Consider the following 15,032-nt stretch of genomic DNA (forward strand, 5'->3'; position numbering starts at 1 on the left):
TTTAAGGAATCTCCACACTGTTCTCCATAGTGGCTGTACTAGTTTGCATTCCCACCAACAGTGTAAGAGGGTTCCCTTTTCTCCACACCCTCTCCAGCATTTATTACTTGTAGACTTTTGGATCGCAACCATTCTGACTGGCGTGAAATGGTACCTCATAGTGGTTTGGATTTGCATTTCTCTGATAATGAGTGATGTTGAGCATCTTTTCATGTGTTTTTTAGCCATCTGTATGTCTTCTTTGGAGAAATGTCTATTTAGTTCTTTGGCCCATTTTTTTGATTGGGTCATTTATTTTTCTGGAGTTGAGCTGTAGGAGTTGCTTGTATATTTTTGAGATTAGTTGTTTTTCAGTTGCTTCATTTGCTATTATTTTCTCCCATTCTGAAGGCTTCCTTTTCACCTTGCTAATAGTTTCCTTTGATGTGCAGACGCTTTTAAGTTTAATTAGGTCCCATTTGTTTATTTTTGCTTTTATTTCCAATATTCTGGGAGGTGGGTCATAGAGGATCCTGCTGTGATGTATGTCGGAGAGTGTTTTGCCCATGTTCTCCTCTAGGAGTTTTATAGTTTCTGGTCTTACGTTGAGATCTTTAATCCATTTTGAGTTTATTTTTGTGTATGGTGTTAGAAAGTGTTCTAGTTTCATTCTTTTACAAGTGGTTGACCAGTTTTCCCAGCACCACTTGTTAAAGAGATTGTCTTTAATCCATTGTATATTCTTGCCTCCTTTGTCAAAGATAAGGTGTCCATATGTGCGTGGATTTATCTCTGGGCTTTCTATTTTGTTCCATTGATCAATATTTCTGTCTTTGTGCCAGTACCATACTCTCTTGATGACTGTGGCTTTGTAATAGAGCCTGAAGTCAGGTAGGTTGATTCCTCCAGTTCCCTTCTTCTTTCTCAAGATAGCTTTGGCTATTCGAGGTTTTTTGTATTTCCATACAAATTGTGAAATTATTTGTTCTAGCTCTGTGAAGAATACCATTGGTAGCTTGATGGGGATTGCATTGAATCTATAAATTGCTTTGGGTAGTATACTCATTTTCACTATATTGATTCTTCCAATCCATGAACATGGTATATTTCTCCATCTATTAGTGTCCTCTTTGGTTTCTTTCACCAGTGTTTTATAGTTGTCTATATATAGGTCTTTAGTTTCTTTAGGTAGATATATTCCTAAGTATTTTATTCTTTCCATTGCAATGGTGAATGGAATTGTTTCCTTAATTTCTCTTTCTGTTTTCTCATTATTAGTGTATAGGAATGCAAGGGATTTCTGTGTGTTGATTTTATATCCTGCAACTTTACTAGAATCATTGATTAGTTCTAGTAATTTTCTGGTGCAGTCTTTAGGGTTTTCTATGTAGAGGATCATGTCATCGGCAAACAGTGAGAGTTTTACTTCTTCTTTTCCAATTTGGATTCCTTTTGTTTCTTTTTCTGCTCTGATTGCTGTGGCCAAAACTTCCAAAACTATGTTGAATAGTAATGGTGAAAGTGGGCACCCTTGTCTTGTTCCTGACTTTAGAGGAAATGCTTTCAATTTTTCACCATTGAGGATAATGTTTGCTGTGGGTTTGTCATATATAGCTTTTATTATGTTGAGGTATGTTCCTTCTATTCCTGCTTTCTGGAGAGTTTTTATCATAAATGGGTGTTGAATTTTGTCAAAGGCTTTCTCTGCATCTATTGAGATAATCATATGGTTTTTATTTTTCAATATGTTAATGTGGTGTATTACATTGATTGATTTGCGGATATTGAAGAATCCTTGCATCCCTGGGATAAAGCCCACGTGGTCATGGTGTATGATCTTTTTAATGTGTTGTTGGATTCTGATTGCTAGAATTTTGTTAAGGATTTTTGCATCTATGTTCATCAGTGATATTGGCCCATAGTTTTCTTTTTTTGTGGGATCTTTGTCAGGTTTTGGTATTAGGGTGATGGTGGCCTCATAGAATGAGTTTGGAAGTTTGCCTTCCTCTGCAATTTTCTGGAAGAGTTTGAGCAAGATAGGTGTTAACTCTTCTCTAAATTTTTGGTAGAATTCAGCTGTGAAGCCGTCTGGACCTGGGCTTTTGTTTGCTGGAAGATTTTTGATTACAGTTTCAATTTCTGTGCTTGTGATGGATCTGTTAAGATTTTCTATTTCTTCCTGATCGAGTTTTGGAAAATTGTACTTTTCTAAGAATTTGTCCATTTCTTCCACGTTGTCCATTTTATTGGCATTTAATTGTTGATAGTAGTCTCTTATGATCCTTTGTATTTCTGTGTTGTCTGTTGTGATCTCTCCATTTTCATTTCTAATTTTATTGATATGATTTTTCTCCCTTTGTTTCTTGATGAGTCTGGCTAATGGTTTGTCAATTTTATTTATCCTTTCAAAGAACCAGCTTTTGGCTTTGTTGATTTTTGCTATGGTCTCTTTTGTTTCTTTTGCATTTATTTCTGCCCTAATTTTTAAGATTTCTTTCCTTCTACTAACCCTGGGGTTCTTCATTTCTTCCTTTTCTAGTTGCTTTAGGTGTAGGGTTAGGTTATTTATTTGACTTTTTTTCTTGTTTCTTGAGGTATGCCCGTATTTGCACTTGTGAATCTTGTATCTTCTGCATTGCAAGGATGCTCTTTACTGCTGAGCTGACTTTCCTGGTGGCTCAGACGGTTAAAGCATCTGCCTGCAATGTGGGAGACCTGGGTTCGATCCCTGGGTTAGGAAGATCCCCTGGCGAAGGAAATGGCAGCCCACTACAGTATTTTTGCCTGGAAAATCCCGACAGAGGGGCCTGGCAGGCTACAGTTCATAGGGTTGCAAAGAGTTGGACACGACTGAGTGACTTCACTTTCACTAAAGAAGCCCATGGGTCCATCTTACTATTCTATTTCTGTGTCTGTTTGAGGTGTTTGGAATTTTCTATAATAAACAACTTTAAAATATCAGTGTAAAACACATCAGTCAAGACGAGCTTGCAAAATGGGTCCCAACAGAGGTTTTAAGAGGGGGTGGGCATCAGTAAGGCCAATCATGAGGGCTGGTGGACCTGGGGAAAGTGCTAGACCACGTGAAAACTGAGGATTAGCATGGAAAACTGCATCCTGAGGGCTTGCCTCATCTTTTCCTCTTGTGCTCATATATTTCTTCTCATGCACCTACATAACAGTCTGTCTCTTCTCCCAGGTGCTTACCTTCCCAAGTCATGTGTTCTGGGAAAGACTGAAGGCAAAAGGAGAAGAAAGCAGCAGAGTATGAGATGTTTAGATAGTATCACAGATTTAATGGACAGGAATCTGAACAAACTCTGGGAGATAGTGGAGGACAGAGCAGGCTGGTTTGCTACAGTCCACAGAATCAGAAAGAGTCAGACACAACTTAGTGACTGAACAACAACAACAACCCCCACCCACAAACTTTCCATTTACCACTGACTTTGTTTTCTCCTCTTTCTCTATGCTTGAACGTAAAGATGAAGTGGTAGATAGGCCCATATCAGTTCAATGATTGGACAGGATAAAAAGTGGATTTGAATGGCATTGAGTTCCTAGAACTCAGTAAACCCCCTACTGGCAACGAGGGACTTTTACTTCCATATTCCCTCACAATTCCTAATCCAGTCCTGCAAATTAAATTAGTGTCTCATCTACAATGATTTTAATCTGACTTAAAGACTGACAATTTAAGGGCCCGATATTTTCTAATTTGGCTTTATAAAATTTCCAGTCAAATCACTTTTTCCATTGAGTGAGGAGTAGCTCCTGCTCCTCTATGTTTCATGTGGACTATCTCCATAAATCCTTATACAGAAGGTACTAGAATTCCAAGGTAAGTTGATGTTCAGAGGGTTGTATCTGAAAATCAACCTCAAGACTAGCATAGATGAAGTAAATTTTCTTCTATCCTGTGACCTGGTGCCTTGAAGTGTCTTCTGTCATAAACTGTCTAAACTGTTTTTTTTCCTGAAACTTTTCAATAGTACAGACCAATGGGATAGGGGGAAAATCCCACAAAATGGCAGAGAAACTTTTTTTAACCAATTGCCTCATTCAGATCTCTACCTCTTACTCTCAGTCCTTTCCTCATGGCTATAAAGCCTCATTAGAAAGGATGCAGAGAATCACTTTGCTTTCATATAGCTTATCATTTAGAAATATTACAGAGACAAAGGAAAAGTCAGAATTAACTTTTTAAGGATCTTCGGTGTGCTAGGTATGACTTTGTTTATGATTATGTACATGCATTATGTCATTTAATAATACAAGGGTCTGGGACTCTGGGACGTCTCTGTTGGTCTAGTGGCTAAGAATCCATCTATCATTGTGGTCCAGGAAGAGTCCACATGCCGCTGGGCAACTAAGATCATATACTCCAACTACTGAGCTTGCACGCCTAGAGCCTGTGCTCTGCAACAAGGGAAGCCACTGAATAAGAAGCTCGGACACTTCAGCCCCCGGTTACCACAGCTAGAGAAAACCTGTGCACAGCAACAAAGAGCCAGCACAACCAAAAATAAATAAATATATATTTTAAATAATAATAATATAAGGGCTTGTAGAAGATTAAATGGGGGCAATACATGTAAAGTACTTAGTTTGGGCTTCCCGGGTAGCTCAAACAGTAAAAAATCTGCCTGCAATGAGGGAGACCTGGGTTCGATCCCTGGGTTGGGAAGATCCCCTGGAGGAGAGCATGGCAACCTACTCCAGTATTCTTGCCTGGAGAATCCCATGGAAGAGGAGCCTGGCAGGCTACAGTCCGTGGAGTCGCAAAGGGTTGGACACAACTGAGTGACTAACGTTTCACTTTCTTTCAATATGTGTAAAGTACTTAGTGTAGAAACTGGTAAATAGAAAACACAAAAATAGTAGTGTTCCAAAACAAATAATAACCTAAGAATAATTTTGACTAATAATTATGAGGCAGTTATTACTTTCATTTTACAGATCCAAGACCAGAGCTTCAGAGCCGTTTGCTAGTTTTTCTAAGATCACACAGATAATGAATCACAGGGCTGGGCTTTTGACTGGGATTTCTATGCTTATGCCAGAGTTCAGCCAGAGCAACAGAACCAGTAGGAGATATAGAGTAAGAGAGTTATTGCAAGGAATTGACTTATACAATTGTGAAGACTGCCCAGGCAAGTCAAAAGTCTACAAGGCTGTCGGGACAGGCAGGCTAAAATTTTAGGCATGAATTGATACCGGAGTCCACAGGCAAAATTTCACCTCCTTCAGGGAAACCTTGGCTATACTTAAGTCCTTTCAACTGATTGAAGCAGGCCAACCCATATTATTTAGGAAAAGAAACTGATTATGGACATTAGTTACATCTACAAAATATGTTTGCAACAAAACCTAGATTAGTTTTGGAATGAGTAGGGATTATGGGCTAGCCAAGTTGAAACTTTTAAAGATACTCACAATGTTCTATTTGCCCTTTGACTTAGTCATTTAGAGCAAGAAGTTACCTAGGCACTTACCACTTTCAACTTCCACATTTTATTTATTTACTTTTACATTATCCTGTGCTTCTTGTTTTCTTTTGTTGTTGTTTTTGTGTTTCTTTTAAATTGGAAGATAATCGCTTTACAATGTTGTGTTAGTTTCTGCCATACATCAACATGATTCAGCCTAGATATATACATGTCCCCTCTGTCTTGAACCTCCCTCTCACCTCCCACCCCATCCCTCCCCTCTAAGTTGTCACTGAGTTTCAACTCCCTGTGTCATACAGCAAGCTCCTACTGGCTATCTATTTCACATATGATAATGTATATGTTTCAGTGTTACTCTTTCAATTCTTCCTTCCCCTATTGTGTCCACAAATCTGTTCTCTATGGGGAGAGGAAATTGAGGCTCAGAGCTGTTCAATGATTTAGCCAAGCTCACACACTTACCAAAGCCTAGGCCTTCTGGTCCCCCTGCAGGGCTCTTTTCAGAGCATCAAATGACTGAGCTCATTGAGCAAGTGTTTGCTGTGTCCATCCTGCACCTCTGAAGGATGAGATATGACACAGAGCATCAGAGATGTTGCAATAGATGTGTCAATGGTGCACAGTGGAGACCCCAAGTGAGAAAATAAATCCCACCTTGTACAGGAGTGTGGTGAGGAAGGGCATCACAAAGAGGGAAAGCTAAGATTTGGAAAAAGTGCTGGTATTGGCCAGGCAGTCAGCAAGGGAGACAGCATCACTGATGGAGGAAGCAGTAAGAACAAAGGCCTGAAAGCAGCATTTACAGGAGGTGAGAAGAGAAAGAAGACATTGAAATTCTGCCTTCAAGGGAAGCACAGGCCTTTCTACATTTACAGTGTGATAAAGTCAGCTGGGAGTGCCTAAGGGGGCTCCTCTGGGTCCCAGTGATGTCATTTTGAGAACTACTGGCTCACAATAACCCATAGAAAAAGAGGTAAGCAGGTACTCCTGGTTTTAAATATAGAGAAAGATGAGCAACCCTGGCAAGAATATAGCCAGAGTCATCAAGTCTGAAGCAAAAATCCCTCCATTCTCCAGTTTGACAGTAAAAGTAAAGTGTTAATCACTCAGTTGTGGATTGAGCCCACCAGGGTTTGTGACCACATGGACTGTAGCCCACCAGGCTCCTCCGTCCATGGGATTTCCCAGGCAAGAATACTGGAGTGGTTTGTCATTCCCTTCTCCAGGGGAACTTCCCGACCCAGGGATGGAACACAGGGCCTCCTGTGTTGCAGGTAGATTCTTTACCGCCTGAGCCACCTTCACAATAAGGAAGAGCCAAATCTCCACAGTCCAACAGCACAGGGACAGGTCTCTGGGGATTTCAGTCTGCCTTGGGCAGTGTCTGCGCCTCTGGAAGGGGGATCTGAGGGATGGAAGGTCATGCTTCTGTTCCTCGGGACACTTCCATCTGGAAGAAAGGAAGTTCTTGATGACGTGGTGGAGGGCATTTGCCACTTGCTGGCAAAGAGGGGCTGTGAAGGCAATCTCATTGCTACCCAAATGTGCAGTCAGCACTCTTTTGAATCAAGTAGACTTCTTGAGGAAATTGCAGCTGTTTCAGACACTGCTTCTACACAGGAGGCTTCAGGGTGGGAGGACCTGAGCTCTCAGAATTTGGAGAGGGTTGTTGTCCCAGTGGCGGGAAAAAGGGTAAGTGAGGCTCCCATAGGCTTGGTGTGGCACGGGAGAGTCTGGCATATAAGTCCCTTCCACACAAGCTGTGGGACCTCTCTGAGCTTCAAGGAAGCTGAGACCATACAAAACCCTGTCTCTCGGGGTTACTGTGAAGGCTGTGGGAGGAAATGTAAGGGAACACATCCAGCAGGGAAAATCTTTACGGGATTTAAAATCATGGGACATCTATATTACATACCACCCCATAATTCCCCACAGATACATATAGTTAGATACATATTAGGAGAAAATTCAATAGGGAATTAATTATCAAAATCCTCCCTGAACTCACCCACTCATTGCCGCTCCAAATAAGTTAGTTTCCCCAAACTGGGCAATCTCATAGCATTCTTGTATATCTCCTGTCATAATGCTAAACAGACTTATAATTTTAGGTTGGTTGCTTGACTTCCCTGATAGCCTGTCAGCCCTGGGAATAACAGGGACCATATCCATCTTGTTCCCCACTGTATTGCTGGAGGCTAATATAAGCCTGGCACATGGTGGTGGTGGTGGGGGTGGTGTTCAGCCACTAAGTTGTGTCTGACTCTTTACGACCCCATGGACTGCAGCATGCCAGGCTTCCCTGTCCTTCACTGTCTCCCAGAGTTTGCTCAAATTCATGTCCATTGAGTCAGTGATGCCATCCAACCATCTCCTCCTCTGCCACCCTCTTCTCCTTTTGCCCTCAATCTTTCCTAACATCAGGGCCTTTTCCAATGAGTCAGATCTTCGCATCAAGTAGCCAAAGTATTGGAGCTTCAGCTTTAGCATCAGGTAGGTGCCCTGTATTTACCAAGGGAATAAAAGAGTGTATGAGGCAGTGGGCAGATTCCAGTGCTTTGCCTTGGTCTTCTGGACCCCTGGATTTGCTACCAGCATCATAATATTTGGGAAGAACAACCAAAGCAGCTAGAATCAAGTGATGAAAGGCCCATATCCACCTTGGGTCTGGGTCACCTAGAAGACCTAGCCAAGCTCCTGACAAGGAGAAGATAAGGAAGGCATCACTGGATCAGAGCTTCCCATAAGCAGATTACAAGTGTGTTGAGATGGTGATCCCTTGAGCCCGTCTGGCAGGCCCTAGGACAGCTGAAACTCACAGGTTTGTTACCTCTAGTCAGGAACAGCCTAAAGTATTTATGCCAGGTAAAGTGTCTCAGGCATGACATAAAATGGAGAAGAAGAAATTTGGAAGTATTGTTTAAGGTGAATAGAAATATGTCCCCTGGCCTTGGGCACAAGGAGACCTTTCCTGGGAGGCACTGGGTGTTTGAAGACCTACAAGGACACTTCAAGGGCAGGGCTAACTGGAGGAGAAGATTGAGTTGTCCAGAAAAAATAATGGGTAGAAAAATAGGCCCATGGTTTCTGTCTGTGGTGCTGAACCAACTCCCTGCCAGGTTGAGCCCATCTCTTCTCTTATTTGACTTTGATCTTCTGCTACTTTAATCTTTTCTTTTCTCACAGATCTTTTTTAAAATTAAATATTTTAATGTTATTACACTTTTAGTGCATATTCAAATAAAATTAGTGCTATTTTAATAATGCAAACTTTACATTAATATCATGTAATACATTGACTGAGGATTCCATGTATTTTGATCATTTGATTTTTTGAATTGCTTCATGAGTAAGTGAAGTTTCTTTTGACTTGATTATTTGTTTGTGCTTCCCCAGTGGCTAAGTGGCAAAGAATCCACCTGCTAAAAAGGAGACACAGTAGACATGCGTTCGATCATTGGGTTGGAAAGAGCCCCTGAAGGAGGGCATGACAACCCACTCCAGATTCTTGCCTGGATGGCCAGAGGAGCCTGGCGGGCTACAATCTGTAGGGTTGCAAAGAGTCATACAAGACTAAAGCAACTGAGTATGCACGCACACTTGTTTGCTTAAGCTGCAGTTTGGAATTGAAGATTCAGTATTTGTTTTAAGTTTTTGGATGCTTTTTGTATTACCAATGTTGCTGTTGTAGTTTAGTCGCGAAGTCATGTTCAACTCTTTGCAACACCATGGACTATAGCCCACCAGGCTCCTCTGTCCTTGGGATTTTTCAGCAAGCATACTGGAATGGGTTGCCATTTCCTTCTCCAGGGTCTTACAGATCTTGAAACAATGATCCTGACTTCATTTCATTAAGCCAGTCCAACCAGTTATGGGGAATTCATATGCGACTCATCTCAGAACACTTAGCACTCCTGCAGGCATCTCCGCCCTCAGCCATACAGGAATCTCAACTCTCCTCTTGACTGCTTCTCCTGCTATATCTATGGTTTAAAATGTGCTAACTGAAGGCTCGTGGGACAAAAAGTCAAGGGAATTTCTGAACTGAGGGAAGGAAGTGCAGTTGAGCATATACACCTGTGAGCCTCAGTTTGAGCTCTAAGAAACAGAAGCCCAGGAGACTTCCTGATGATGCAGTGGCTAAGACTCTGTGCCTCAAAGGCAAGGGGACCAGGTTCAAGCCCTGTGTGGGGAACTAGATCCCACATGCCACGACTAAAGATCCCACATCCTGCAACTAAGACCTGGCACCGCCAAATAAATAAATAAATGTTTTTTTTAAAAAGAAAGAGAACCCCAGTCCTGTATGGATTCTGCCAGCTTTAGTCAGGATAAGCTAAGCTATGTTGCAGTAACAACCCCCCACCCACCACCAAAATCTACTTGTCTGTCCACAGTAAAAGTCAAATTCCTGCTCTAAGTCTTCAGAAGGCTTACAGAGCTGATGCTTTACATGCATTCACTCATCATTCCAGGTTGCTCTGCTCTTACGGTAACTTCATACCAAAATGCACTTTCATATACTGGAAGTTGTAACAAGGGAAAAAGGGGAGCTGGTGAGTTGGCTACTAAGAATTAGATGCTTTTGTCCAAAAATGACTGAATCTCTCTCTTTTTTTTAATTGGCTATGTCTGGCCAATATAGACAGCCATGTCCAGCTTCAAGGCAGCAGAGAAACACATCCTGTTTACCTAGAGCTGTTGCTGATCATTGGTATTGTTTACCACAGTACCTGGCATGGAGCCTTGGTGTCATGAATTTCAAGTCAGACACACACTGTTTGAGTCCCTGCTCTGCCACTGACATGGACAAGTCACTTCATCTCCCTGAGTCATTTTTCTTCTCTTTGTGTAAAGTGTAGATGACATCCATTCTTCCTGTTGAGATTCAATTGATGTAATTGCAAGTGTTTTGATAACTATGAGCATTAATTATTTATCTTTAAAATTAATAGAAGCCCTTGTAAAATTTAATCAAAGAGGAAGCTGAGGTTTCTAAATAAAGAAACAACCAAGCACAAAAATATACTTAGGGGAGCCATTTCTAGCAGCTGTCATTAGAAAAGGGATTCAGTTTTCATTGGGTAGTTAGTCTGCACTGCTTTGTGCAGCTAATTTTTAAATTCTTATTGGAGTACAGTTGTTTTACAATGTTGTGTTAGTAGTGTGGCTATTTTAAATATTTCTTATATTCACAAATTGTTGATTGACTCTTCTTTGAGGTTTGTGTGTGCGTGCTCAGTCACTAAGTTGAGTCCAACTCTTTGTGACCCTGTGGACTGTAACCCACCAGGCTCCTCTATCTGCAGAAATGTCCAGGCAAGAATACTGGAGTGAGTTACTTTTCCTCATCCAGGGAATCTACCTGACTCAGGGATCGAACCCCCATCTCCTACACTGGCAGGCAGATTCTTTATCACTGAACCACCTGGGAAAAGCTGTTTAGGGCTTATGGGACAATAAATAGCACCCTTCTCTACCTGACTTTGGATCAGCTGAAAAATCAAAGTCAGGCACAGGCAGAATAAAATATTGTTTTATTAGTAATAGGGCTGATACTCTTCTGTATATGAAACAATGGATTTCTTTATATTGAATCCTGGAGTTAGACAGACATACTCCTAAAAGGAGAAGGAAATGGCAACCCACTCCAGTATTCTTGCCTAGAGAATCCCGTGGACAGAGGAGCCTGGTGGGCTGCTGTCCATAGGGTTGGACAGAGTTGGACACAACTGAATTGACTTAACAGCAGCAGCAGCAGCATCAGCAACTCCTAAAAATCATTTCAATGTAATCTAAGCGTGCTGAAAGAAATATATGCAGGGAGTGATGGAAGCAGGGGAAAGGAAAATCACTTCTCAGCTATGTGCCAACTATCAAATGAAGAGAATGAATAGCACAGAATGCAGGGTCATCTACAGTTGCACAGGTTGCATATTATACAACTCCTCCCCAATCCAGAGTGTGCAAGGCACTGCCTGAATGGTTGTGCACAGTGCCTCTTGTAGAAAGAATGGATAATATTTTGGGGATCTAAACTGCTTGGAGAATCTGATAGAGTACAGGGATATGACTATCCCCAGAAAGACATACACGTTTATAGTAGAGTTCTGCAAGTAATTTTTGAAGTGACACAAACTGCCTGAAGCCCATCTCTGAAGAGCTCATCAAGAGTTTCTTTGAAGGTGATTGCTGAAGTCTTATATAGCTCGGATCTTCTATAATTCTAGAACAACCTTCTGACTGGATTGCGGAGTTTGCCTGGCAACAACTTGGGGAAAATGCATGAACAAGAAGACTAAGAGAAAAGAACCATGTACAACAACCCAAGGCATGCATTAACACAGAATGCAAATGACCCAAGACTGAAAAGCTCACGCAAAAACCTACAATAGCCAGTAGGTTAGTTGTTGAAGTATGAATTTGTTTCTCTTTTGACATTTAAAAATTGTGGTTATTTTTGTATTTAGAGGGGAAAAAGGAGAGAGATAAACAACCCCTGTGGTCTCTGTGCTGTTGGCACAAATTTGAGAACAGGATTTGTTGCTGCAGGAGTGAGACCTGCCTCACTTACTGGCTTACCTTTGCTCTTGACTCTCTGGTGGTGGCTGTCAGTCAGAATCACCCCAGAGCCCTGCCCCTGATCCAGTGTTGCTTCTAAACTCATGTGGAGGAGAAAGACAAGCCAGGCTATGTAAAGGGCTGACCTTGCTTGAGCTTTGAGGTTTCCTCCCAGAATGTGGTGGACACCCCCCTACACACACTGCCCCCACAAAGACATAGAATGGTATATATTAAGCTTTCAGTTGCTTTATCTCTACAAACAAAATTGCCTCACTCCCCCCCCACCCCTGCCGACCCCACTCAGTTTTCATGAAATGATAATGAAATATCTTGAAGCAGATTTTTAAAAGAAATAGTGTGAAGCACAGCCTCAACATTTTGTGGAAAGAGACTGATTTTTATTTCCCAGAAGGTGGGGGACACCTGAGAGGGCAGATCCAGAGGGCACAGGATTGCTGATGTCCCCAAGGACCCTGGAAAATGGGAGGAGTGAGAATCTGGACAAGAGACTGGTACTGTTTTCTCTGAAGCACTTTCCTCTTCAATGAGCCTCTGAAAATCAAGAAGGCAGGATGAAAGCAGTAGTCACCTGCTGTGAGAGCTCCCAAGGAAATTAACAGTCTCCCTAATCCTTACCCGTCTAGTCAAGGCTATGGTTTTTCCAGCCTTGTATGTATGGATATGAGAATTGGACTTTATAGTCCTTTCTTTATAGAAAGTTGAGTGCAGAAGAATTGATGCTTTTGAACTGTGGTGTTGGAGACTCTTGAAAGTCCCTTGGACTCCAAGGAGATCCAACCAGTCTATCCTAAAGGAAATCAGTCCTGGGTGTTCATTGGAAGGACTGATGTTGAAGCTGAAAGTCCAGTATTTTGGCTACCTGATGCGAAGAGCTGACTCATTTGAAAAGACCCTGATGTTGGGAAAGATTGAAGGCAGGAGGAGAAGTGGATGACAGAGGATGAGATGATTGGATGGCATCACTAACTTAATGGACATAAGTTTGGGTAAACTCGGGGAGTTGGTGATGGACAGGGAGGCCTGGCTTGCTGCGGTTCATGGAGTCACAAAGGGTCAGACACGACTGAGCGACTGAACTGAACTGAACTGAACTAAACCGTATCAGCTTAGATTGGGCTAAACAGATATTTTATATACATGCTTAATTTAGCACCCAAAGTGATGCCTTCCATCCTATGCAATGCTTTGAATAATTTGTTCTCAAGCTTCAGGATCACCTGGATGATCATTAAAATAGTTTGTTTAGATAGTTGGCCCTATTCCTGTTGCAGAAACCAGTAATCAAGAAACCAAGCACCACACTTGGAGAGTTGGAGAACTCAGGTTTATTATGCCGATGGGCCCAGAGGAGTTAACACTCTAAACTCTGAGCCCTGAACAAAGGGGTTACAGAGTTTTTATAGACAGACTATAGGGGGCAACACTGGCTGTTAATAAGCTGGTTTAAAATAAGGGGTTTTGCCCCTGCACAACAGCAGTCAAGATGGGGAGGGGGATGCCTGACCTTTATACGGACAGGTATGATTAAGCAGGTTTGCAGGGCCTGGGCAATTGCAAAGAGTAAGACAAGGATGAGTGAGATAAACTCCAGTTCCTAGCATTTTAAGTCCCCACTTTCTGAGACTATGTGACCTACGTGATCCAGACTTTGCAAGGAGCAAGCTGAGTTACAGAGGCACAATGAGCAGGAGGTTATGTAAAATTTTAACTTTTCCCCTTCACTCCCAGAGTTTTCGAACCAGTGGGTAAGGGGAAGGGATTAAGGATTTGCAATTCTAATAAACTCTCAGATGATGCTTCTGCTGTTGCTGGTCCAGAGATTATACTTTGACAACTGCTGGTTCAATTGTTCATTCTCTCATTATTTTCTCTCCAGGTGGACAAGAGACTAAAGAGGATACACAGAGAATCAGGACAACTGATGCCCACTGGGGAATGGGACAGAAAGGCTGGGATGGAAGAGGTGGTTGAAGGAACAATAGCACATAAAGAGGATCCCACCTCTGGGCTCCAGGAGCAAGCAATTGATTGCACGCAGCATGCAGCACCAGCTAACCTTCAAATTCATGTCTTTGGCTCTATCTCTACTACACTCAGTTATCACATCAATCAAAGCAAGTAAAAATATAAGTAAAAACAGGTAGCTCACTACACGGATCATGGATATTGTATAAATTATACCACAATGCTTGTCTTAAAGATATTTCCTAGGCAGAAAAAGAGAAGTTACAAGAAGAATGGAAGATGAGGGTGTCACAATTTGGGGAGTGGGAGACAGGGTTGTGATGTTTCAAAAAGAAAGGCATTTAGTAGCAATATAAATTTGCTGATGAGTGAATGGGTGCATGGGTGGATGTAATTTCACATGTAATGGATGTAGGTGCATAGACATGTCATTTCACAATGTCAAATTCAATATCATTGAGAGGATTTATGGTGCTTCTAAAGCATGTTTTCTGTGTGGTTTTTAAGTAATGCAAGCAGATAGTACAAAATTTAAGTAGTACAAATAATAAAAATAAAGGTCTCACACAACAAAACAAAACCAAAAAACCCAGTAAACAAAACTGTTGAGAGGATTGAGAATGTGGTAAACTCAGTGCTATTAAAGGCTCCAAGCTCATTGGTTTTTAGATCATGAGAATTAATAACCCTTCTGGACCTCTGCTCTTTAATCTACAAGTGGAAGACTGCACTGAGCTATAGCAGGACTTTTAAGAGGCAACTACATGTTTTGTGAACTGCAAGAAAGATGACAGCACTGGAAATTTTCCTAAGCAAGAAGTTGCTCATGTCATAGTGTTTCAGATGATTGCTTCTGACCACCACTGGACAGCGTGAGTCCACCTGATCATCCTCCACTGGTCTCATCTGGATCCTCAACTTTCCCTCAACCTTCAAAGTATGAGCACACTTGGACACAGACTGTACCCAGGTACACATGATATCCCCCTCCACCACTGGTCTCCACCTGCCCTTCTCTCTCTGTTTTTAAAACTTCATGTTTCATATTGGAGT

The 15,032-nt window shown here is 41.7% G+C and overlaps 1 long non-coding RNA gene across 1 annotated transcript in view; it reads left to right on the forward strand.

Annotated features, from left to right (window-relative positions):
- The window catches only part of LOC123329674, a 50,286-nt gene extending 35,552 nt beyond the window's left edge, over positions 1-14,734 (forward strand). Inside the window, exon 3 of the long non-coding RNA XR_006545186.2 lies at positions 13,891-14,734. This is a non-coding gene — a long non-coding RNA (uncharacterized LOC123329674). The remainder of the gene's footprint in view (positions 1-13,890) is intronic.
- The last annotated feature ends 298 nt before the right edge of the window (positions 14,735-15,032 follow it).

Source organism: Bubalus bubalis, chromosome 16, assembly GCF_019923935.1.
Source record: "Bubalus bubalis isolate 160015118507 breed Murrah chromosome 16, NDDB_SH_1, whole genome shotgun sequence".
NCBI lineage: Eukaryota > Metazoa > Chordata > Mammalia > Artiodactyla > Bovidae > Bubalus > Bubalus bubalis.